This window comes from Carettochelys insculpta, chromosome 1 (assembly GCF_033958435.1).
Source record: "Carettochelys insculpta isolate YL-2023 chromosome 1, ASM3395843v1, whole genome shotgun sequence".
NCBI lineage: Eukaryota > Metazoa > Chordata > Testudines > Carettochelyidae > Carettochelys > Carettochelys insculpta.
Window position 1 is genome coordinate 300,352,909 of NC_134137.1, and position 25,465 is coordinate 300,378,373.

General features: G+C 41.7%; 1 pseudogene; it reads left to right on the forward strand.

The window, feature by feature from the left end:
- The first annotated feature begins 305 nt into the window (after window positions 1–305).
- On the forward strand, window positions 306–1,943 carry LOC142018019 (uncharacterized; annotated as a pseudogene).
- Window positions 1,944–25,465: the final 23,522 nt, after the last annotated feature.

Genomic DNA, 25,465 nt, shown 5'->3' on the forward strand with positions numbered 1-25,465 from the left:
ATTTAAACCACTGAAGTATCAGTATTTCCATTCCCAAATATTCAAAAATCCCCTTAGGGTCATAAAAGCAGTTTTAAAATAATCGTATTTGGAAAACTTATAAATGCTCAGTTATTTTAGGTTTCCTTCTCTTTTTGAACTCTGCCATTGCTGGTCCTAAGCCCAGATGAAAAAGGAGGAAGGTTGGGTGTCGGGCTAGCAACTCGATCCCGTAAAACCTACCAATTGCTACAGAAACAATAAGTGCAACCAAACAAAATAAACAAAAATTAACTCGGCGCAAAGGTATTGACTCTTTTTTTATGATGGTGCTGGATGAAAGCCGAAACGAAGTTCAGTACCCAATGCAGAGCTCGATTTTAAGTGCCAAAACCACAACAAAAACTGGAACATGGAATATAAGGACCTTATATCAATGTGGAAAGCTAGCGCAATTGCTCCGTGAATTTGACAGTTATCGAATGGACCTCTTAAGCACTAGCGAGATGAGATGGACAGGAAGTCATAGGATAGTTAGTGATGGGAAAGCCATTCTTTATTCAGGGAACGATAGTCAGCATATACACGGCGTAGGCCTGATATTAAGTAAGGAAGAGTCATGGGCACTGGTTGGATGGAAGCCAGTGAACGAACGTATTATCACAGGAAGATTCAATTCAAGGCATGTGAAAACTACAATCATCCAACTGTATGCACCAACTGAGGATGCCGACAAACCTGAAAAAGATGAGTTTTATGATCTGTTACAAGACACCATCAGTGATGTTCCCAATCATGACATCAAGTTACTCATAGGTGATATGAACGTGCAAATAGATAACAAAAGACAGGGATGGGAACATGTGATTGGCCCGTATGGACTGTCAAAGCAAACGAGCGACAATGGAGAGTGCTTACTACTATTCTGTAGCATGAACAACTTGTGCATTGGAAACACCTATTTTGCACACAAGAATATCCACAAGAAAACAGGGCGGTTGCCTGATGGTATCACTAACAGTGAAATAGTCTATTTCTGCATCAGCAAATGATGGCGACCAGCTCTACTAGATGTGAGAGTACACCTTGGAGCTGATGTTGGGTCAGACTACCATCTTTTGATGGCATCGCTCCGTCTTCGCCTTAAAAGAAAACAAGAATGATAAACAGCTTGACCCTATGCAGTTGAAAAGTTAAGAAGCCAAGCCACAGCTGAACAGTACAAACTTAAACTTAGAAACCGATTTCAACAAATGCAACGTGAAACTTCACTCGAAGACCAGAGGATTCAGTTCAAAAGAGCAGTGACTGAGATTGCAGAAGAGATGATTGGTCAAAGCAGAGGCACACAAAAAGAACGCTGGATACAGGACAGGACCTGGCAGTTGATCGATGAATGTAAGGTTGCGAAAAGGCAAAGAGATCAGGCAAAGTCGTCAGGTGAGAAAGCGGAAGCTGTGGCGAAGTACCAGTTGCTGGATCACAGAGTCAAGAAAAGCTGTCACGCTGACAAGAAAGAATGGTTAGAACATAAAGGTGCCGAAGCACAAGAGACAGTGAAGAAATGCGACACCAAGACACTATTTCGTATTGTCCGGGAGTTAACAGGAGCAAGAAGCAATAGCAACGTTCCCATCAAAGACAAGAATGGGAGGATCTTACTCAGTGAAGAAGAGCAAGATGCACGCTGGGTAGAACACTTCAAAGAAACACTGAATCAACCGAACCCAACCGCAACCTACGACTTCAGTAACTTCAATCTCCCTGATGAGCTGGAAGTAGACCTAGACATGATCACGATTGAGGAAACACATAGAACGATAAAGGCGCTAAAGAACAACAAGGCTGCTGGCCTAGACCAAATTGCAGCTGAACTATTGAAGTATGGTGGAAACTCAGTGGTGCAGGAACTGAGAGGGCTGTTGAATGAATGTTGGAGAACAGAGCGTGTCCCAGGCGAGTAGAGGAAGGGAATGATTGTCAAGTTACTAAAGAAGGGGAATGTCATTGATTGTAATGATTGGAGAGGTATCATGCTCCTTTCAGTCCCAGGTAAGGTCTTCTGCATCGTCCTACTCAGGAGGTTGCACAGCGTGTTGGATAAAATGCTGCATGAAGAGCAAGCCAGATTTCGCTGCGGACGATTGTGTAGTGAGCAGATCTTCACATTGCGCAATGTCATCAAACAGAGTATCGAGTTCCAACGGCCGTTGTTAATTAACTACATCGACTTTAAAAAGGCGTTTGACAGCCTTCATAGAGAATCATTATGGAACATAGTGCGAACATATGGAATCCCACAACACTACATCAACATCTTCCGAAATCTTTATCTAAACTCTAATTGCTGCATGAGGACCGATAACGGGATGACAGATTTCTTCAACATTGACTCTGGAGTGCATCAAGGATGTGTCCTGTCTCCATTCTTGTTCCTTCTGGCAGTGGACTTCATCATGAGAAAGACGACGAGCGACGCACATCTAGGTATCCCATGAAAAGATCAGCGTTGACTCACAGATCTGGACTTTGCAGATGATATTGCACTGCTAGCAGAAACGAGCGAATACTTGCAAGGCATGATGACAAATTTGGAAGCAGAAGCCGGCAAAATTGGGCTGAGGATAAATAGTGATAAAACAAAGTTGATGCGGGTCGGGAACACTCAGACAAACCCACCACTAGTGGTCGGACGCCAACCCACAGAAGAAGTACAGCAGTTCACCTATCTTGGCAGCACTCTGTCTAACAATGGAGGTGTTGAGGCAGATGTTAACTGCAGAATCGGTAAGGTGTCAGCAGTGTTCCAAAGACTGCACCCAATTTGGTCTGCACCAACAATCGACACTGCAAAAAAAGTTCGACTGTATAACACCATCATCATGCCAGTCGCCATTTATGCTAGTGAAACATGGAAAATAATGTCAAGAGTAGCACGCAAGCTCAATGTATTCCACCAGCGTTGCTTACGAAAGATCCTGGGTGTCACCTACCGCGATCGTGTTACCAATGAGGAGATACTACAAAGATGCGGGTCACGGGCACTGCAGGATATCGTGACAGAGCACAGAGTGCGGTTTGCTGGACACATTCTGCATCTGCCAAATCAACTGCACCCAAAGACTGCAATGAGATGGATACCGGCAGAGGGAAGAAGGAAGAGAGGCAGGCCACTCAAGACCTGGTGCACCACATTTAAGGAAGACTTATTAACCATTGGTATATCATGGGAGGAGGCGGAATTATTTGCAGCCGACCGAAATCGCTGGTGAGCACTTGTTGCCCAATGTGCCCAGATGCACAGGCGGACCTAAGTCTAAGTAACTTCTGTTTTTTGAACCTTCAGGATGCACAAGGGTCATGTTTTCTAAATATGTTCCACAACCATGAGAGCTAGAATCTTACTTTCTTTTACAATGACAGCTGAACTTCACATGTAATTTCTCATGTCCAGGTTGTGGGAATTTCAGCAAAGCATGAAATATTGCAAGTTTCATGATTAAAAGGAAAAAAAATGGACGATATGGGCACCATTTCATACTGTGACTGTTGCTGCAGTTGTTGTCCTTATTAGGTTATTACCACAGTGTTGTTGATCACCTTAATCAGATAGTATTGGTCCTATTTTTAAATTGATTATGTGAAGTTGTAACAAAGTGAAGGTGGTTATGATTCAGTCACTGGACCTTTCACTCTGCCAGGCACAAAAAGGAAGCCATGTTTAAACTTAGGCGGACCTCAACTCCAAAATTAGGAAATTAAAAAAATATATATTTTCAAACTTTACCTTCATGTGTATTTTGAATCAAGACTTACCTGAGATCTAATATTGAGAAAAATTAGTCTGTTTTAATAATATGGGCTGGTGTGAGGTTAAAAACTAGACGTAGCCACGAAGTACAATGCTATTTGTGTTGGTAAGCAGTTCTGCCATCTTTTTTGTAAAATTTCTGCATGTAAAATTTCTGCATGTAAAATTTCTATGTAGCTCCCACCAGCTGGAGGGGGTGTGGGGGGCTGATCTTTTGGCTTATTTAATTTACTCTGTGCAATGGCTATAGCTAGTCAAACATTGTGAAAAAAAATCATAAAGGCTAAACACCTGTTTGGTTCGACCTTTTGCATAACAGCTTGGACAATGACTTTTCTTCAGATGACTACTGAGATCCTTGGTAAGCAAGATATCTCTATGCAAATAAGCATATTTATCACTATTCATCACCATTATCTATCATTCAGTTGATTAATATTTTTAAGGAATATAAAAGGGTAAAGAAACAACAATACCTCATGCTTCCAGTAACATCACAAACATTGAATAACCAATACTTAATAGTTACAGTGAAATCCACTTGCTTAAGTCATTTATGGAATATATACATAAAAGAGATATTTGCATAGATCAGTGTAGGGTGCGAGAAGCGTTTGTAACGGTCTCATGAGAGCAGATCGACCCCTCTGTGAATCCTCAGGAGAATCTAAACAGACCAGTCTGTGCAAGGTGAAAGCTGCAAACTGCCATGGGAACAGCTGCAGAACAAGCCGCGCTTGCCAAGATTTCAAGGCTACGCTGGCAGTAGTGCATAGGCAATTTTAGGCAATCTTATGTTAATGAGCTCAGCTTTATCAGCTAGTGTTAGGAGGCCTGTTACTGAGCCTCTCCCCGAGCGAAGCTCCGACGCGTCGGGTTTTTCCCCACTGGTGACTGCGGCGTCTCCGGGGCTCCCGTCGCGGGTGTCACGCGCTTTCATTAAACCAAATATAGCACTCGCCTTCTGGGTGCAGCCTCGTCTCTGGGGAACCCGAGCCTGGTTGGCTACAATCAGTATCAATTTGACAATGTTTCATGCACAGAAAAATCTGTCAACTGATGCGATAATGTATTTGTAAATATAACACAGTCTCCAGGACAAACATTCTTAAGTATATGGAGAAAGGTGCAGTCACATACTCTCCCCAAAAACGTTACTCCATCACATCTGTATTTGGTTATTCATAAAGAATTCAGCAATTGTTCATGAACATTTTACATCAGAGAATGTAGGGCTTCCTTCTGAAATTTGTCACTTAATTCAATTTGTTTGGGGTCAGGAATTAAATGATAGAATTGTAAGGCTCCTGGAGAAGCAGAGGAATCAGTATCATTATGGTTCTTAGAACATGGGCACAATGTAATGGCCCCTATTTCTATCCCATCAAATTATGCATAAATAATGTAAATTCATTTGCCCATAGCTCCACTGTGACATTTGCTGTATACATTTCACTCAGCTTGGACAATGAGATTAAACAGGTCAATTCCCTTCTCTCTTTGTAGTCAGTTTCTCTCTCTGGTTCTCATGCACAAGCACAAAACTGCTGTCCATGAGATTTCAATACTGATTTAGAATTTATAAACGACCATTAAAACACACAAACCAGACATCATAATGTTTATATTTGTTTGTGAAATTAGTTAGCAAATGCATAATGATCAATATGATTCCTCATTTTCTGCCGTGGAAAATGGTTAATTGATCATGATCCATCAGTGAAATTATCTTTTCTATACTACGTATTCCTTTTTCAGAAAAAGAATTGATGGATCTAGATCACCTGGCTTATTTGTCTCCTCTGCAAAATAAAGCAGAGTATGCATCTGATATGTCCAAACTGAGCTCATTGACACTCCTATTCAATAGCCAGTCTTTCATTCCCAGATCCAGTTTGCAGAGTTCAAAGGCTAAGCTCTTGTCTTCTGTTTTAGAAGAAAGTTTTGTGCAAACATATTTATCTCCAGCTTTCTGAAATACAAATCTTAATTCAGTTCAATGCTGCTGTGATGAAAAGCTTCAAAATATGAAACAGATATCTAGATGACTTGCCAATCGTTTTGTTTAGATGTTGACATTCTGCCAACGTGCTGAAGCTGGAAACCTATTTTGTGAAAATAATTGATCTTGAAAGGGGTCAAGCTGTTTATTACATTTCAATATTATGATAGATTAGCTTGTTAATGTATTCACACTGCATAAACAAATGTTTGAAATAAGCTGTTTATGTTCATAAATGGATGTTTTAATGGAGTTGCCCCAACAGGGGTTCTGCTGCACAAATTCTTTCATTTGCACCCTCAAAGAGTACAAATGGTGCTATATGGCAACTGTGTTTGCTGCTGTTTACAGGATATTGTACAATTTCAGTCTAATACTTCAATTTCATGTCATGTTTTCTGTATTGGCTTTTTATTGCTGAGCCTCAAAGCCTCCAGAAAATAATTGAGTTTGTTTTAAGCCAAGTGTAAAGCGTACATTGCTCAGAGTTCAGCCTCGTATTTGGACAGGGCTTTCATAATGACCTGCAGAGCAGTCTCCTAGCTTTTAGTACAAACAGGTAAAGAAGTGACACATTTGTTCACATTCTGTTATATCCAAGTCCCCCAAAAGAAAACAAATAAGTAAAGAGATATTTCACAGTGGTGTCTGAACAAAAGAAAGAGAACCGATATACTTGGCAAAATAGTCTTCATTCTACTGTATATATATGAATGTTATTAGATCTGGCCTTTTTAAGTCAGAGCTACACAAGTGCAGGGGTCAGATTACAGTTTATTTTTTAAGAGCCAGCAGGTAATGCAGGATAGGATAGTCCAGGACAGACACTTGAGAATATATAGGATTCATTGCTAATTTTGTCAGATTAAGCCACCTTCATTCTCAGTTAATGTCTGCTTAACAAAATGAATAGGTTTTAGTAACAGGAACTCCTGGCATCTGAGATAGTTATTCTTCAGCTTTAATCAAGTCACATAACCTCTCTGCCATTGTTTCTCATCAGTACAGTGCAGTCAATAATACTCCCTTGCCTCAACCAAAGCATTGTGAGATTTAGTTAACTAGTTGTGCAAATAGTAAAGGGATGTGTGTGACAGGGTATATTACCTCCACACTGGGCAAGCAGAGGTTAACCCCTCACCCTGGACCCAACAGTCCATGCCTCCTTGCTTTTTCTGCTCACGGTTGGCTCACTCATGACTGGCTGAGGAAGAGGCGAAGGGTTTGTGTATTAGCTCCCGCTGCAGAATGGTCAGCCCTTCTGAACTGCAGAGTCCAGGAGCCCTATCTACACTACAGAGAACCCACTGGCCGTGGAGACCAATGGGGATGTCACGCCAATGCACAGATAGGACAGCTCTGAAGTGGACTTAGACTGCAGCCACACTAGCCCCTCCTTTTGGAGGGGCTATGGTAATGTGGCACTTCAGTATATGCTACTGAGGCACTGCCACCCGTGTAGCTGGGAGGCCTTTTGAAATGACCCCATGATTTTGAAAGCCCCTCAATCCCAAAATCAGATGGGAATAAGGGGTTTTCGAAATCTGAGGTCTGTTTCGAAAGGCCCCTCGGTTACATGGGCGGCTGCATTTCGAAATCAGCAGTGTCAAAGCGTGTGTGGTCTCCATTAAGCTTCCCTTTATTTAATGGGAAGAAGGATTCTTTCAAAGATGGGGTTTACATTCAAAAGAGCAGCGTCCACACTGGTTTTCTTCTTTCGAAAGAAGCTATTTTGAAATAAGAATATGCAAATGAGGTGTCAACTATGCAAATATGCACCTCATTTGCATTTTCAATTTCCCTCATTAGCATACCTCTTTCAAAAGAGGAATGCAAGTGTAGACACACACTAGGAGTACTATTTCAGACAGAGTTTGATTAGCCAGAGATGAGATTTGTTTGTTCTTTGGATAGTCTATGGTCCTTATCTTTTTTCCGGATGTAGAAAGAAGAAATTGGTAGTCATGTGTCCAAGTAACACAAGGTTTTTTTTCTTTTTAATGTTTAATGGTTCTTTTTTATGGTGGGAAACTATTTTTGTGTTAATTTATGGGCAATTCATTGCATATTTTGTTAAAAAGTGTTCCACTGATTGTATTCTTGGTGTTAACAATGAAAAATCCTCTGGCACCTTAGGCTGCATCTATTCTAGAGGTTTTTTTTCGACAAACAGGCATTTTGTTGACGAAACCTGCAGAGCATCCACACTAAAAATGTGTTCTGTTTATATACTGTCAACAGAACTCAGAACTTTTGTTGACAGCTTTCTGCCTCCCCCACAACGAGGCAGAATGCCTTTCTCTATAGGAACTGTTGACAAAAAAACCATGTGGATCCGCCTGTACAGGGGAGGCTCTGTCAACAGAAGTTTTGTTGGAAGATATCTTCCTAAAGTAACTTCTGTCAACAGATGGTTGTAGTGTTGACATAGTCTTAGAGATCATCAGATTTATTTAGACAGAAGCTTTTGAAGGAAAAAAAAAACTGTTTCTTCAGCTGTGTGGTGTGAAAATTACTTATATTTTTGTCTGTTTCTGTAATTTCCACACTAAAAGTGTGTTTTTAGCCACAAAAGCTTATGCCCAAATAAATCTGTTAATGTTCCATGTACCACAGGATTCCCTGTTGTTCTTGCAGATACAGACTAATATCCCTGCCCCTCTGATTCTTTGTACTGCATAATTAAGGAAAAGTGCCAAGAGCAAAGGATGGGTACTTAATGTCTTCACATAAAATATTCAGTTCAAGATTCACTGGTTTTATTATGCAGCAGGATTATTCTTTGTTTTGTTTCAAGTATTTCAATCAATTTAATACTTAATTGCAGTCTTAATTAGATTCCATTTGGGTTCTGCTTTCCATTTTGCATAAACTAAATGATAACATTCTTTTCTCAAGCAAAGAAGCAAGATAAACATGGCCCTAACTTCAAATTCTCAGGTGGTTTGAAAACTCTAATTTTGTGATGACTGTAAAGGATATCATACTGAAGGCTTGACAATTGTATTGGTATTCAAATACCAATATGACAAGAGAGTCAAAGGACTGTGAAAATCTTTTGGGTTTACTGGAATTGAGCCTCAGGTTATAATATTGCCTTGATATAACCACTAGGAGATTACACCCGTGATTAACTGCAACAAGGGGTGTCCAATCTATGGCCCATTAGGACATTTCATAAGACCCGTGGCCTGCTTCAATAAAATATGCTAACGGTCAATTCATTAGCATCTTGTCTTCATGTTTACAACAATTTAGTTTACAGCAGTGTGTTAATAGGCTTTACTGTGCATAGAAACAACCTGGACTGAAAATATAAATCAATACACATGACAATTAATATTATTAAAATATGTAGAATCTGTTTGGCCCAAACAAGGTTGTGTTCAGTTTTATGGAGCAAGGTGGGGTCCATAGACCCAAGCCTTCTTGTCATGATTTCACTTAAACTCAGCTGTGAAATATTTACTTGCCAAACTTCATTTTACTCTGCAGCATTTTGACAATACCAATTCTGTGTACATTTAGTGAAATTTCTTCTAGGTATTGATGTCAATCTTGCCAAATATCACTGAGTGTAAATACTTTCGCAATCCAGTAAGTCTAATACAAATCAAAAACTAGGTATATAAATAAAATTATCTTCCAAAAAGGGCCAAAGTAATAAAAGTCCTCCATATTCAGTGATGCAAATGTTCCTAGTTGATCCCTGGATATAGATGATAGCTCCCTGACATAGGCAACTTTATAGTTCCTTACTTACTGCGAACAAATGTCCTGATTTTATTTTACATTAATACTTCTTCTGATTTTAATACATCCCTTAAATGGTGTTGTCTGTATTACATTCATGAAAGTCTAATTGATAAGTGAACTATGTTTTACAATTCCTCTCCAGGACAATTTCAATAATACATAAGAGGTAGTCTGAAATCATTCCCAAACCACAAAAATGAACACACCACTAGCTTATCAATTGAAAATAAAGAAGCATCATAAAATGGTATTGAGCAGTGCCAGGAAGAATGAGTTTAATACCCCATATTCTCAGATACATTAAAAGCCCAGTTACCCAGTTACCCAGCACCCAGATAATCAGCACATTCAGTTAACCAGCATGTCATGGGTCTGTTTCAGGAGGAGTGAGAAGAAGATCCCGAACAATGTCGGAGCAAGCACGCATCCTTGTTTGACGCCTCTCCTGATTCTGAAAGCATCCAATAATGCGCCGTCATATTGGATGGTTCCTCTCATGTCTTTGTGGAACGACTGGACCATCTTGAGTAACCATGGAGGACAGCCTATCTTGTGGAGCAGTTTGAACAGACCATCCCTGCTGACCAAGTCAAAGGCCTTGGTCAGGTCAATGAAGGCTATGTAGAGTGGCTTCCTCTGCTCCCTGCACTTCTCCTGCAGCTGCCTTAGAGAGAAGACCATGTCAACGGTAGACCTCTCTGTGTGGAATCTGCACTGCGATTTGGGGTACACCCTCTCAGCAATCTTCTGGAGTCTGCAAAGGATGACGCGAGCTAACAGTTTACCAGTGACCCTTAGGAGGGAAATTCCACAGTAGTTGTTGCAGTCGCTTCTGTCTCATTTGTTCTTATACAACGTTACAATGTTAGCGTTGCGCATATCCTGTGGGACTTCACCCTCTTTCCAGCACAGGCACAGTAGCTCATGTAGGGGTTCCAGGAGTGTGTCCACGGCACACTTGATTACCTCTGGTGGTATACCATCCTGGCCAGGGCTCTTTCCTGCTGCAATGCTGTCGATGGCTCTCTTCAGTTCATCCGCAGTTGGTTCCTGATCCAGTTCGTCCATTACTGGTAGGAGCTCGAAAACAGAGGGCATCTTGCTGCACACAAGATCTGATGGGAAACTGTTTAATCTTGAAAGGCTGAAAGCTAAGTCTAAGGTGTGGAAAGTCCTCATCAGAGACATGCTGTTCACAGACGATGTTGCTGTAGTGTCTCACACAGAAGACCAGATTCAAAAACTGCTGGATCAGTTCTCCAAAGCGTGCAAGGACTTTGGGCTTACCATCAGCCTAAAAAAGACAAATGTACTCGGTCAGGATGTTGCCAAATCCCCGTCAATCAACATTGACAACTATACGTTAGAGGTCGTCCACGAGTTTGTTTACCTCAGCTCCACCATCACTGACACCCTGTCGTTGGACACTCAGCTAAATAGGAGGATCGGAAAAGTGGCCACAACTCTGTCCAGACTCAGCAAGAGAGTGTGGAATAACAACAAGCTGTACACTCACACCAAAATGCAAGTCTACAGAGCCTGCATCCTCAGCACCCTCCATTATGGCAGCGAGACTTGGACCCTGTATGCCCACCAGGAAAAGAGGCTGAACGTCTTCCACTTGCGCTGCCTCAGGCGCATCTTTGGAATATCATGGAAGGACAGAGTGACCAACACCGCCGTCCTCGAGCAAGCTGGAATCCCAACCATGCACACCCTCCTCAGGCAGCGTCGGCTTTGCTGGCTTGGCCACGTCCACAGGGTGAATGATGGAAGGATTCCAAAAGACATCCTGCATGGTGAGCTAGCCTCTGGCAAAAGACCTCCCGGATGCCCCCAGTTGCGCTACAAAGAGGTCTGCAAGAGAGACCTCAGAGAGGCAGACATCGAGCTGGACAACTGGGAAGAACTAGCAGATGACCGCAGCAGATGGAGGCAGGGGTTACACAAGGGCCTTCAGTAGGGTGAGATAAGGATCAGACAGCTAGCAGAGGAGAAGTGAGCACACAGAAAGCACACTAAGGACTTGCCAGACACCCACCACATCTGCAAGAGATGCAGCAAGGACTGTTACTCTCATGTGGGTCTTCATAGTCACAGTAGACGCTGTAAATGAAGTCCTCAATTGAAACTATAAAGGGCGCGATCCATAGTCTATGCAGACTGAAGGATGCCTACTACTACTTATGGGTCTGTTTACCTGTCTGGGACTGGCAGCTGCAGCTGATTGGGGATGCAGAGCAAGTTTTGACTCCCAGCAGGGCCAGTGGGGCAGGGTTGGCTGCCCGTTGCCTGGCCAGAGGGTTGGGGGGCAGAGTGCCAGCCACAGCTCAAATTATCAGCACATCTTATTATCTGGCATCCCTGGGGAACTGGGGTGCTGGACAATAAAGCTTGTACTGTAATTGAAAACATGCAGCATATGCACTTCTGAGACATTTCTGTGGCTAATCTCTTGTGAAATAACTTGTTTTTCCCTCCTCAGATTTCCATGTGTTGTGATGTAGCAGGCACTTTCTTGAAGTTACCAGAACACTTCAACTTGCAATTATCATTCAGGAAAAGTACAGATAGTTCCCTGAATGTCACAGGCAAAAGAGTTTTGTTATTATAAAAGCACATGATATATTATGGATTGGTACCAAACCTTTGTTTTAGATATGCCCCTTGGTCTCACATCAAAATTATGCCTACATATTTACCTGTCAAGTAATATTATATTCATAAAGCAAGAGGAAAAAGTGAAATACCACAGTAAAGACCATACTGCATTGGGGAAAAACAAACTTTTGGTTGATTTTGTTAGGAAATGTCCTTTCCTATTTTTAAACATGTATAATACATGGTGAGCATGATGGCTCAGATGGTACATTCAATTTTTTTTCTTTAGGCCATATCTGGCCAAAGTCATTAATGACAGAAAATTAAGCTTTGAAATCACAGAATCACGGGATCATAGGGCTGGAAGGGACCTCAGGAGGTCATCTCGTCCAGCCCCCTGCTTCAAGCAGGATCAACCCCCACTAAGTCATCCCAGCCAGGACCTTGTCAAGCTGGAACTTAAAAACCTCGAGGGATGGAGAATCCACCATCTCTCTAGGAACACGTTCCAATGCTTCACCACCCACCTGGTGAAGTAGTTTTTCCTAATATCTAACCTACACCTCTCTCTCTTCATATGCAGACCATTACTCCTTGTTCTGCCATCTGACATCACTGAGAACAGTTTCTCACCCTCCTCCTTAGAGCTCCCCTTTAGCAAGTTGAAGGCTGCTATTATATCACCCCTAAATCTTCTCTTCTGTAAACTAAACAAGCCCAAATCCCTCAGCCTATCCTCATAGGTCTTGTGCTCCAGACCCTTAATCATTTTTTTGCCCTCCGCTAAACCTGCTCCAGCAAATACACATCCTTTTTATACTGGGGGGCCCAAAACTGGGCACAATATTCAAGATGTGGCCTCACCAGTGCCAAATAGAGGGGAATAACTATTTTTTTAGATCTGCTTGAAATGCTCCTCCTAATGCACCCTAGTATGCCATTAGCCTTCTTTTCTACAAGGGTACACTGTTTACTCATATCCAGCCTTTCATCCACCATAATCCAAGGTCCCTTTCCATCATACTGCTGCTGAGGCAGTCGGTCCCCAACCTACAACAATGCTTGAGATTTTTCCGCCCCGGGTGCAGGACTCTACACTTCTCCTTGTTGAACTGCATCAGATTTCTTTTGTCCCAGTCCTTTAATTTTTCCAGGTCACTCTGGATTCTCTCCCTACCCTCCAACATATCTACCTCTCCCCCTAGTTTTGTGTCATCTGCAAACTTGCTGAGGGTGCAATCCAGTCCCTCATCCAAGTCATTAATAAAGATGTTGAATAACACCGGCCCCAGAACCGAGCCTTGCGGCACTCTGATTGAAGCCCACCACCATCCAGATATTGAGCCATTGACCACTACCGGTTGGGCCCGACCATCAAGCCAGCTTTCTGTCCATTTTATAGTCCAAGGATCCAACCCATATATCCTTAATTTATGGAGAAGAAAGTTGTTGGAGACTGTATCAAAAGCTTTGCTGAAGTCAAGGTATATCACACCCACTGACTTCCCCATATCCACAGATCTTGTTACCTTGTCATAGAAACTAATCAGGCAGGACTTGCCCCTGGTGAATCCATGTTGGCTACTTTTGATCACTTTCCCTTCTTCCAAGTGTTTCACAATGGATTCCTTGAGGATTCCTTCCATTATTTTCCAAGGGATTGAGGTAAGACTGACTAGGTCTATAGTTCCCTGGATTGTCCTTTCCTTTTTTAAAGATGGGCACTATGTTTGCCTTTTTCCAGTCATCTGGTATCTCCCCGAATCTCCAAGAGTGTTAAAAGATAATGGCCAAAGGTTCAGCAACGACCTCTGCCAATTCCTTCAGTACCCTTGGGATGTATCAAATCCAGACCCATGGATTTGTGTACATCTAGGTTTTCTAGATGGCTCAGAATGTGTTCCTTCCCCACAATGGCTGCCGTCCACCTTCCCATACTGCATTGTCTAGGACTGTCATGTGGTAGTTGACTTTGTCTGTGAACACTGAGGCAAAAAAAACATTGAGTTCTTCAGCTTTTCCTACATCATCTGCCAGTAAGTTATGGCCCCACACCTTCTCTGATAACTCATTTATTGTTAACATGCCTGTAGAAACCCTTGTTACTCTTCCCATCCCTTGCCAGCTGCAGTTCCAATAGTGCTTTTGCTTTTCTGATTATTCCTGGCATTCTCCAGCCATATGTTTATACTCCTCCTTAGTCAACTGTCCATGTTTCCATTTCTTGTATGCATCCTTTCTGAGTTTAAGATGACTAAGGATTTCCCTGTTAAGCCAAGCTGGTTGCCTACCATGTTTGCATTTCTTACTATGTAGCGGGATGGTTTGTTTCTGTGCCTTCAGTAAAACTTCTTTTAAATGCTGCCAGTTCTCTTGAACTCTTTCCCCCTTCATCTTCATTTCCCAAGGGATCCTGCTAATCCGTTCTCTCAGGGAGTTGAAGTCTGCTCTTCTGAAATTGTCAATCTGTATATTACTGCTCACCTTTATTCCTTTTGTCCAGATCCTGAAATCTACAATCTCATGATCGCTGCAGCCCAGGTTTCCTCCCACTTCTGTTTCTCCTACTACTTCTTCCCTATTTGTAAGCAGCAGGTCAACTTGTGCACAGTTCCTGGTTGGTTCCTTCAGCACTTGTACCAAGAAGTTTCATCTCCAACATTCTCCAAAAACTTCCTTGATTGTTTGTGTGCTGATGTATTGGTCTCCCAACAAATGTCCGGCTGATTAAACTCTCCCATGAGAACCGGGTCTGTGATGTGGAAGTTCCACTTAGCTGCCTGAAGACAGCGTCATCCTGATCTGGCGGTCCATAGCAGACACCAACTACAACATCACCTCTGTTACTTCCACCTCTAAGCTTAACCCAAAGACACTCAACTGGATTTTCTCCTTACTCATACTGGAGCTCTGAGCAATCATACTGCTCCCTCACATAGAGCACAACTCCTCCTCCTTTTCTCCCTTCTGTCCTTCCTAAACAGTTTATAACCTTCCATCACTGTGCTCCAGTTATGCGGTGCTAAGTTGTTCTTAGTTCTCAGAGGAATGAACAGCTGTTCTTAGCATGTAGGCACCCACACTACAAAAACCACCAACACATCTGACATGAATTGGGAACTGTGATGGATGGGCCTCAAAAGATTCAGGGAGGAGTCCAAATATTTCTATGTTTTTCAAAGATTATCTGAACATCAAGGCATAGAAATTAGGACAGGAATCCCTGTTCTCATCTATTTGCTCGTATTCAGGTCCTCCAATGGGATTGTAAATGTCACAAGGGACATTTTTAACTCTTCTTGTGATACAATGGGCCATTAGTAATGCACATAGACCATTAGAAATTACAACCATTTTCCAATCAGCAAGAGCACTAACCAAGGTACTATGCAAATGTTGCCAGCACTCTTGATTTTATTGTGAGTCTTGAGATATTTGGCCTTTTTATTAAACTATTGAGACCAAGAGACACATAGGCTGTGTCTACACTTGCATCCCTGTTTCGAAAGAGACATGCAAATGACAGAAATTGAAAATGCAAATGAGATGCAGAATTACGTATCTGGCACCTTATTTGCATATTTTTCTTACAAAATATCTTCTTTTGAAAGAAGAAAAGCAGTGTAGACAAGGCTCTTTTGCAAGTAAACCACATCTTTGAAAGTACCCTTCTTCCTTTTTTTAAGGGAAGAAGAGTTTTTTCGAAGATGGGGTTTACTTTCCAAAGATACACATCTACGCTGCTTTTCTTCTTCTGAAAAAAGCTCTTTTGAAAAAAGAGTATGCAAATGAGGTGCCAGAGATGTAGATCTGCACTTCATGTGGATTTTCAATGTCTTCATTTGCATGCATCTTTTGAAAGAGGAATGCAAGTGCAGACACAGACATGATTACATTTCTAGCTCTTGAAGTTGGTGGAGAAGAGTCTCAAAAGGAAAGAACTCCCCCCCCCCCCCAAAACGAAACACCAAAAAGCAATTATAAGGTACCCAACACATACTATATTTTAAAATCTCTTGAATTATAAAATGAGAGTTTTCAGGGCCTTACAATATTTTGGTCCTAAACAGAACGTGCTTATGATTCTTTACTTGAAGTTACCTTGTACTTTGATATTTCTTTTCATTGCCTAAGCCAGAAACTAGAGAGCTGTATGCTTAAAATCAATAATTAGCTACAATTGTGAGGTACAGTGTAGAAACATTTGTTCTGTTACTGCTTATGCAGGGCTCATTCTGTGGACTTTATTTTCCAGTGTATTTATGGCAATTTTCATTCCAGGAATTTCATTTCAGTACAAAAATAATAGGGTTTCAAAAGCTACAGTCAAAAATGTGTAGGTTATTACAATAATTAATCTTATTGTAGGACTTCTTGAAATCTGTGACTTTGACTAAAAGATGCACTGTTTAAAGGAAAACATTCTTATTCATATTCAAAAGTAACAGAATTTACAGTAAATAGTAAACCTTTGCTCATCTTGATTTAATTCAGGATTAATGTGACAAATCAGAGGACAATGTGAATAGCTTTGGGAGTCTTAATTGGGTGGATTTACGAGCATATCAGATAACATTTCATCTTTACAGAAGACTCTAATAACAAATTTTATTTGGAGATCCTTGGTCAGTTTCAGCAATTACTTTGTCAAGAGTAAAGCTGCCAAAAATCCAGTCCACTCAGTGAGTTGCTCTTATTGGCCGTGTCTACACTAGCCAAAAACTTTGAAATGGCCATGCAAATGGCCATTTTGAAGTTTACTAATAAAGCGCTGAAATACATATTCAGCACTTCATTAGCATGCGGGCGGCTGCGGCACTTCGAAATTGATGAGGCTTGCCTCCGCGCGGGTCATCCCGACGGGGGCTCCTTTTCAAAAGGACTCCGCCTACTTCAAAGTCCCTTATTCCTATGAGCAGATGGGAATAAGGGGACTTCAAAGTAGGTGGGGTCCTTTCAAAAAGGAGCCCCATCTGGATGAGCCGTGTGGCGGCGAGCCGCATCAATTTCAAAGTGCCGCAGCCGCCCGCATGCTAATGAAGCGCTGAATATGTATTTCAGCACTTCATTAGTAAATTTCGAAATGGCCATTTGCATGGCCATTTCGAAGTTTTTGGCTAGTGTAGACAAGGCCGTTGTGTTACAATGGATTAGCTGGTGGTAGAAGTTGATTCCTTCAATTTTTCGCTTGCAAATATCAATTACCCAAATGTTTAATGAGTCAGAATGAACAGTGATAACTTGCTTATAATGATATACTGCACACGAGTACTTTTCTTTGGGTGTGCTCTTAGTGCTGATTATGTGAGGAAAACTTAGTCAGGAAGTGACTACTCTAAAGTAGTTTCTTCTGTCATTAAGAAAGACAGACTTTGAGGGGATGGGATTTTATATTCGATTTATTTTTAATTTTTATATGAAATTATGGAGCTGGAGAGGTCTTGTGACTGGATTCAGATTCACCGTTGCCTGAGTATTACACATAACAGCAATTCTGTGAATAGGTCCCTGCTGGCATCTCTTTATTTGCCTTCTTGTTCATTTAGGCTCACTAAGGGCTTGTCTACACTACCTCCCAGCTCCGAAGGGAGAATGGTAAGTAGGGTGTTGGGAGATTATTAATGAAGTGCTGAGATGCATATGCAGCACTTCATGAAGCTAATTCTCCCCCGCGGCAACTTCGAAGTGTTAAACTTCGAAGTGCCGGCTAGCATGTAGCCGTGACTAACTCGCCGGTACTTCAAAGTGCCTGGGTAACTTCAAAGTCCCTTTATTCCTCAAAATTTTGACAAGTTGACAAGTTAGAGAAGATAGTCAATTTATGGGAACCCCAATAGATCTGTGATGCATGGGGATTCCTGGGGGTGAGTGTTTCAACAACAAGCCTTCTGCTGACCAGCTGCATCCTATACATTATTGCATAGGTCTTATCACATTCCCTTGCCCTTCAGGGAAACACATTAAAATATACCATGAAAATGTGAAGAAGATCTATTGAGATTGAAGAACAACAACTGGGATACTCCTGGAGCCAGCTAGGAGTTTTGTCCCAAGACAGAGTGAAATGGAGGAGACTTGTAGATTACCTATGCTCCACGCGGAGTACAAGGGTTAAGTAGTAGTAGGAGGAGGAGGAGTAAAGAACTTAATTTCCAGAATAGATGGGCAATCACAGGGAGGGAAGACTTATTAGAATGGCTGCCTTCTGAAGTCTCACTCGAGTGAATCTTCATTCACTTTGGCTGCTGGGGAAGTTTTAGACCAGATGGCTTCTCTTAGCAGGAAAATCCGGCTGTAGCTTTGGAAGAGTTGATCCCCATGGCTTTCCTCAGTAAAAAATTTTTTGATTGCCAGGAGGTAAGTGGGGAACTCATGAGTGACTGGAATCTGGAGGAACTAAGGCCTCTGAATTTTACCCATTTCAAAATAAGAGAAAACACATGTCAAAGAATCTGGGGCAAACAGAAATCGTGGTTAATGTTAGGCTGTGTTAATGGTATTATTTGTTCTTTTGTTTTTGGTTTCACTTTTTGATCTTCTTTTCAGACATTTGTCTGTATGCAATTTACTAAAGTCATAAATGTTTTTTTCTTAAAAAATACATTCTTTTAAAATTCCCACTGCTGACATTTTGTGACTGGTTACATGTGTTCTCCTTGATTGTATTCACGGCTAACTAGCAGCTTCAAAATTTTTTCTATAGAAGAATAATAAAGAGGAAACTGATATGTTCAATCAATTTATGGAGCAATCTGAAGTTTTCATCTCTTCTACTCTTTATGAATTCTAGCATCTCTTTACCAGAATACTACTTTCATTTGTACCCTTCATGCTTCAGTGGACATCATGGCTAAAAGTAAGGGATGTATTTCTTTCACATTTAGCTTATGCTATAGTTTGTAAAATTTCAACGTCAGCACTTGTTAAAATGATGCCGAAGCGGAAAGGCCATGTTGCTGTGATTTAAGGACCTCACTATCAGGTATCTGATGTCAGAAATGTGTCTCTTTTTACAACCCTAAACTGATGCTGCAAAAAAAAATCAGTTTTAGTATTTTGAATTATAACATCTACGAACAAAGAACCCAATTGTCTTCCTTCTGGGTCAGATTTTGATCTAATTAACACTACTGTAAGGCTATGTCTACACTACACCACAAAGTTGAATTTAAGTCGCTTAGCTCAATTCTACAATGAGAGTTTTTTAACTGCAAATATGATTAGGTTGAGTTCAACAGGAGGTAAGGTTGACTTTCTCGCCTTGACTGTCCAATGCAGTGTAACGCCAAGTTCAAATTTAAAAGGTGAAATTAATACTACTATGAAAACAGCATTACTTTAAATTGATTTTATTGGCCTCCAGAGGTATCCAACAATGCCAAGAATGTGTACATTCTGTTAGCTTTCACCTTTCCTTTTCTCCAGGTACGCAGGAAGTAGGAAACAGGAAGCCCAGCAATTTGAATTAATATTTTTATGATCAGCATGGTGATCACATCTAGCCCTTAAGAAGAGCCCTAGAATGGAGCCATCAGGAAAGCCAGGATCTCATTTCAGCTTGCAGGCTAGCCCCCACACCACCATACCGCATGGTAGCTTGGTGGTGGGGACCAGACAGGGATGCATCAGACAGCAGTATATCCTCACTTGGACGGGGTGAAGGCTTCTTCTCTGCACAGGAAGTAACAACAGAGGGTAAGAAACTTCTTTTCTGTATTTCACATTTGTACGTGGCAGTCACCCCTCCCCAAAGTGCAATGTGGTCGGCAGTCTAGCTCCTACTACACCATGTGGCGAGCCCACCTCCCCAAGACACTATGCAGCTGGTGAGCCAATCACCATCCCACCACATTTTATGGCATCTGGGCTATGTGGGTCGTGCTTGAAGACGGCAGCATGTCCTGCCCTGTGAGGAGTGAATGCTTCCCCCCTGCACTAGATTTAGCAGGAGATGCTGAGAAACTTCTTTTCTGCACTTACATTTGTATGGGGTAACCCTCCTCCCGCAGAGGTGCCATGTGACTGGCAGGCTAGCCCGCACCACACCACACCACACCACATGCCAGCTGCACAGTGAAGACCATGCTTCCAGACAGCAGAATGAACCACACTGCACAGGTTGAAGGAATCCGTGCTTCACATTTTCCAGGACTCAGCAAGAACCAAGGGTCTGACTCTCCCAGCATCAAATATTTTGGGGGCTGGCTGGCCCCTGTGAGGCAACACACACCGGTGGGGGGATGGCTTCCCAGTGGCAAATATTTTTGAGGGCTTGCCCCCTCCACCTAGTCATCCACAGACCAAACCATGTCAAATGGTCCTCATCTGGTCTCTGTCAGCTGAGTTTTGTTGGGAGGCCAGCCCTCAGTGACACTATTTTCAGGGTTGGACCCCCCACCTCTAGTCACACAACTTATCAAAAGGTATCAACAGGTTACGGGGGAGGATGGCCCCACAGAGGGCAGCATGCATTTTTGGCACTCTCCCCCCCCAACCTCTGCCCACCCACCTAGGCACTCACAGTCTGAACCATGTCAACTGGTCCTTCAGCTGGCCCCTGCTAGTTTTTGGGGGGCTGGCCTCCAGCTCCAGTACTCTCCCTTCCCAAAGCACATGGCTCGGGGGAGCCACAATCTCAGCAGTGGCCTGTTTGCTGTATTTTCACTGAGGGAAAAGTAGCTGAGGGACCTGCTGACACGGCACAGTCAGCTTCCTTATTTTTAAAAGTCACAGTTTTTCTTTCCCCTGGGGTTCCCAACTTTTCCTTCTTTCTTGCTTTGCTTGAGAATTATATGGTCCAGCCAGCTGGGTACTCCCACAGCAATTTTCCTAGTCACATGGATCCAGTTTGTTCCACTCAGGCATCACGGGTATGTGGTACAGTCAGTTCGGTTCTCCTATTGCTCATTGGGGTGCTTCACCTTGTGATTCCCTCCTTACTTTTCCTTTTTTCCCAAGTCATATGGGCATGACTAGCTGAGTGACCTGTTGAGATGGCACAGTCAGCTGGTGCTCCTAGAGCATATTTGTAAAGGGTGCTTCAGCCTCTGAAGCCCACCTGTGTTGATGCCATTTTCCCTGGGATTCCCTACATTCCTTCTTTGTGAAAAATATGAAATCTTTCCTTAATCACATGGATCCGGTTTGTTCCACTATTTGGTGTTCTTTCACTGGGGGAAAACTAGTAGAGAAACCTATTAACATGGTAAACAACTGTTGACAGCTGAGTGCTTCAGTCAGCTGGGGGATCCCAGAGCACAGTTGCTACGGTTGCTTCACCTTCTGGAGCCCACTGTTTCATTTTCTTTTGCCTTGGATTTCCCTTCTTTCCTTCTGAAAAATGTTTCCAACAGGAGGGGAATGAGGGCGATACAGTCTGGTAAGATGACGTCACACACACACAACCACTTGTGGGGCATTTTTCTACTATAATACACCAGCAAAATACCCCAGAATTCAACAGGGCTGAAGAAACTTTGGAATAGGTGTCCACAATGCATTGCTGCAATGGTCAACATTGGCAATTTAGTGGGGATGCCAATCAACTTTCTTAAATCAACTTAAATCAACTTTCTGAGCAAATGTGGATGCTCAACTTTGACTTTTTAAAATCTAGTTTTACAAAGTTGACTTAAATAAATTCGACTTAATTTGGTAATGTAGATGTCACTCCACCAAATGTTTCACTCCTGCTGCTGTTGTAGACCAGTGCAGTTGAGAACAATATCTGGCCTCTTATGTCTATGTTGCATAGAGAAGAGGAAAGGATTAATATAAGGTCCCTTACGAAAAGAGCGATGAACTCTTTCACAGGTTTGGTAACTATTCAACTATTCAACCAGAAATCTTTTCCTGATTTCATTCTTGTGCTGAGGTGATGGAAGTAGGTATCACACCCTGAAAAAAGCTGACATATCTCCTGAGGAAGCTACCAGTGGCTTCAATGGCAACACGCTGATTTACATGAGCATCAACTGAAAGATACCATATACTGAAAAATAGTTGTGTTATAATGTAAACAAATGGCATATCAAAAGTCCTATATTTAAACTGCATGAATAAGTACAGAAAGAATAGAAATCATACATGTGGAAGTTTAACTTTGTAAAATGAGAGATAAATCCAAATACAATAAGAGAGAAAAATGTGTTTGGTTTGGCAGTTTCTGTTCCCACATTCATTTTAGAAAATACTACCTTCTTTCTCAGTGTATTTATGACACATAAGTCTGATACAGCTCTGCCACAAAATTACAGAGCTGAGAGATTATGGATATGCATTACATTCAAATTACATTATAAGTAGTTTTAACACCAGGGCCATAATCTTGGTCTACTGTTGAACTGAATTGTGTCAACTTTGATCCTTTCAGACAGAGAGCTGCTGTGCCTTTTAGACAGTGCCCACAGTAAGAAGCAGAGGAGAGCTGCTTATCCAGGGGGCTGTGCTTCCACTCTTTTTTATCACGTATTGCACCCCTTTATCCTCCATTGCCCAGCCAGTCAGCTGTGCTCTTCCTTGCCAACACTGGGTGTCATGTGCCTGGACCTTCAGGGCAATAGAGACTGATCAGTCACTTTTGATTGACAGTCTGCAGGGAATATTTAGCATTTAAGTTCTATGGTGAGGCCGATGAAACATATGTGTCCTGAGTGGATGAGCTCACAAGCCCAAATGCAAGAATATGCCTGTGAATGTGCACATAGCCCTAACTTGTACTTTCTGTGAACAGTCTGGCCAGTGAAATGTGATTGTGTAACTGCCCACAGGTGGACTTGCACCTGGAACCTCTGGAGCTTAGAGCGGTGAAGATAAGGCTGGAGAAGTGACTCATTCATTCTCTCTGTAGTGGTCTAGGTGCCCCTGCATGGGACAGTGAAGCATACACCAGGGTGTGTGGGTTACAATTGCTCCGTTGTTTGCAGAAAGTGGGCATAAGGACCAAGCATGGCCAAGTTAATATCAGAAAAGAATATGAAAAAATATGCAGAAAATATTTTGGAAGTGTTTACCCTGGTCTGTTGCAGGGGGCTGGCTCGTGTCCTAGCACCAAATATCATCCTGACAGATTCCTGCTCCTGACTGCAGCTTCCCTTCTGGTTTATACCCCTGGCTAACATTGTGGGATGTGGAGGGAGGCTTAAACATAGCTTTATTCACTCTTATTTTTCCCATATTCAGAGAAAGAAAATTAAAAAAGCCTGTTTAGGCCTGATCATGACAGGCCCTTAGTCTGTAAGGAGCCTGACTCTGATCTCACATAGGTTTTACATTCTCATAATTCCACTGACCTAAAAGGTGTTACTGCAAGTTTACACCAGTGAAAATTAGATTGGCACTAGACCCACCACATCTAACACATGCAGACAGCTGTTCTGTGACATGGTGTTTTGTGTAAAATTAAGGAAGGCAATCTAAATCCTTTGTCCCTTTCACTGGTGGAAGAAAGAGATTTGAATTGAGATTTTGGCCCAGAAGCTCTCAAATTAAAATGCTTTGCATTAAAAACTTAATAGCATGGTGTGGACAAGAATCATAGACATGATATGTTAGAAACAGAAACAGGATTGTTTGTAATTCCTATGTTGGCAGCCATTTAGGAATGATTTTGAGGTGTTAGCTCTCATTTCTTGACAAGGTTATTTGATTTATTCTGTGGCAAATTTTCACTTAACAAAAGAAAAAATATATAATGATGACTGTGCTACTGTTATCATGAAATTTCCTAGCAATACTACATAATATTTATAAAGTTGGGGAATTCTCATTTTACCTTGTCTTAAGACTAAGTTCCATGTTTATACTTGGCAACTTTTTTGGAGCAAACCTCCAGTGCCTTATAATATACACTTAGCATTGGAACGTTTCCTATTTGAAACAGAACACCATGTAAAAGTTGTGGTAACATGTTCCATCATCTCTTTCAGAATAGCTTTTTTATTCAAGTTACACAAACTCAGGGTATATCTACACAGCAGCCTTATTCCATAATGAACTATTCCATGATAGCTTATTTCGAAATAATCCATTCTGAAATAGCACTTAGCTTTTTTGAAATACATAATCTAAACACACAGAGCCTATTTCAAAATACAGCCATTGGGTGCACTATGGCTTATTTCGAAATAGGCACTATTCCCTGTCTTAACGACACCTATTTTGAAATAGCCATTTCCTCATGAAGTCCGTGTCTACACTTGGCCAAAATTTTGAAAGGGCAATGCTAATGGCAAATCAGAGAATACTAATGTGTTGCTGAAATGAATATTCAGTGCCTCATTGGCATGCTGCCAGCCATGGCAATTGGAAAGTGCCACATTTCGATCACATGCAGCCCATCTATATGGGGCCCTTTTCTAAAGGACCCCTCAAATGGCAAATCTCCTTATTCCTATTAGTTTGTGGGGTCCGTTCAAAAAGGGCCCCATGTATATGGGCCACGTGCTATTGAAATGTGGCACTTTCAAGGTGTCGTGGCTGGCAGCCTGCTAATGATGCACCTCATTAGTATTCTCTGATTTGGCCATTAGCATGGCCCTTTCAAAATTTTGGCCAAGTGTAGACACGGCCGAAATGAGGTTTACCAATTTTGAAGTAAGACATCTGCTATTTCAACTTTATTTCTAAATAGCAGTTGCATTGTTCTGTGCTGTGCTGTGCTGTGTAGACCTACCCTAACACATACATGACCAAGACCAGAGTTGCAGATCCAAAAAAACTTGTTTCTGAATCTTGGTACTTTTTCATTTAAACTCAGAAGAAAATTTAGAGGTCAAGGAATATTTGGGGGTTTTGGTTTGTTTGTTTTCATTTCTATTTCACAGCCTAAAACCAAAATGTTTAATTTCAGATTTGCCAAAGAAAGGCTTTTGTACTAATATCTATGGTGTAGAACAGAAAACATGAAAATGTTGTGATAAAGTACAGCCATAAGCCCCAGCCAGCCCTTAATGAGACTAGAAAAGACTACTTGTCACAGGTGCTCTGAATAGTGGTAGAAGTAAAAGAACTGCTTCCTAATACTACAGGGTAATTTTCAGAAGTTAGTTTCTAAAATAGGATCTCCTTTTTCACAGAGGTAATATATATTTTAACACAATTGTTTTCAGTCTGCCACTCCCCACTAATTCCCCAAACTCAGGTTCCCAGCAGTTATGAATGGAGGTTATAAATGTACTGCCTTCCCTCTCTGCAATATTCTACTGAAGGAGATTTCTTTAAATGTGCTCTTCCTCAAAAGGCAAGAAGGCCCCATTGTGTTGATTTGTACACTGTTTTCAGGGAAGCACATCAAGGACTAATGAAAAATAACTGGA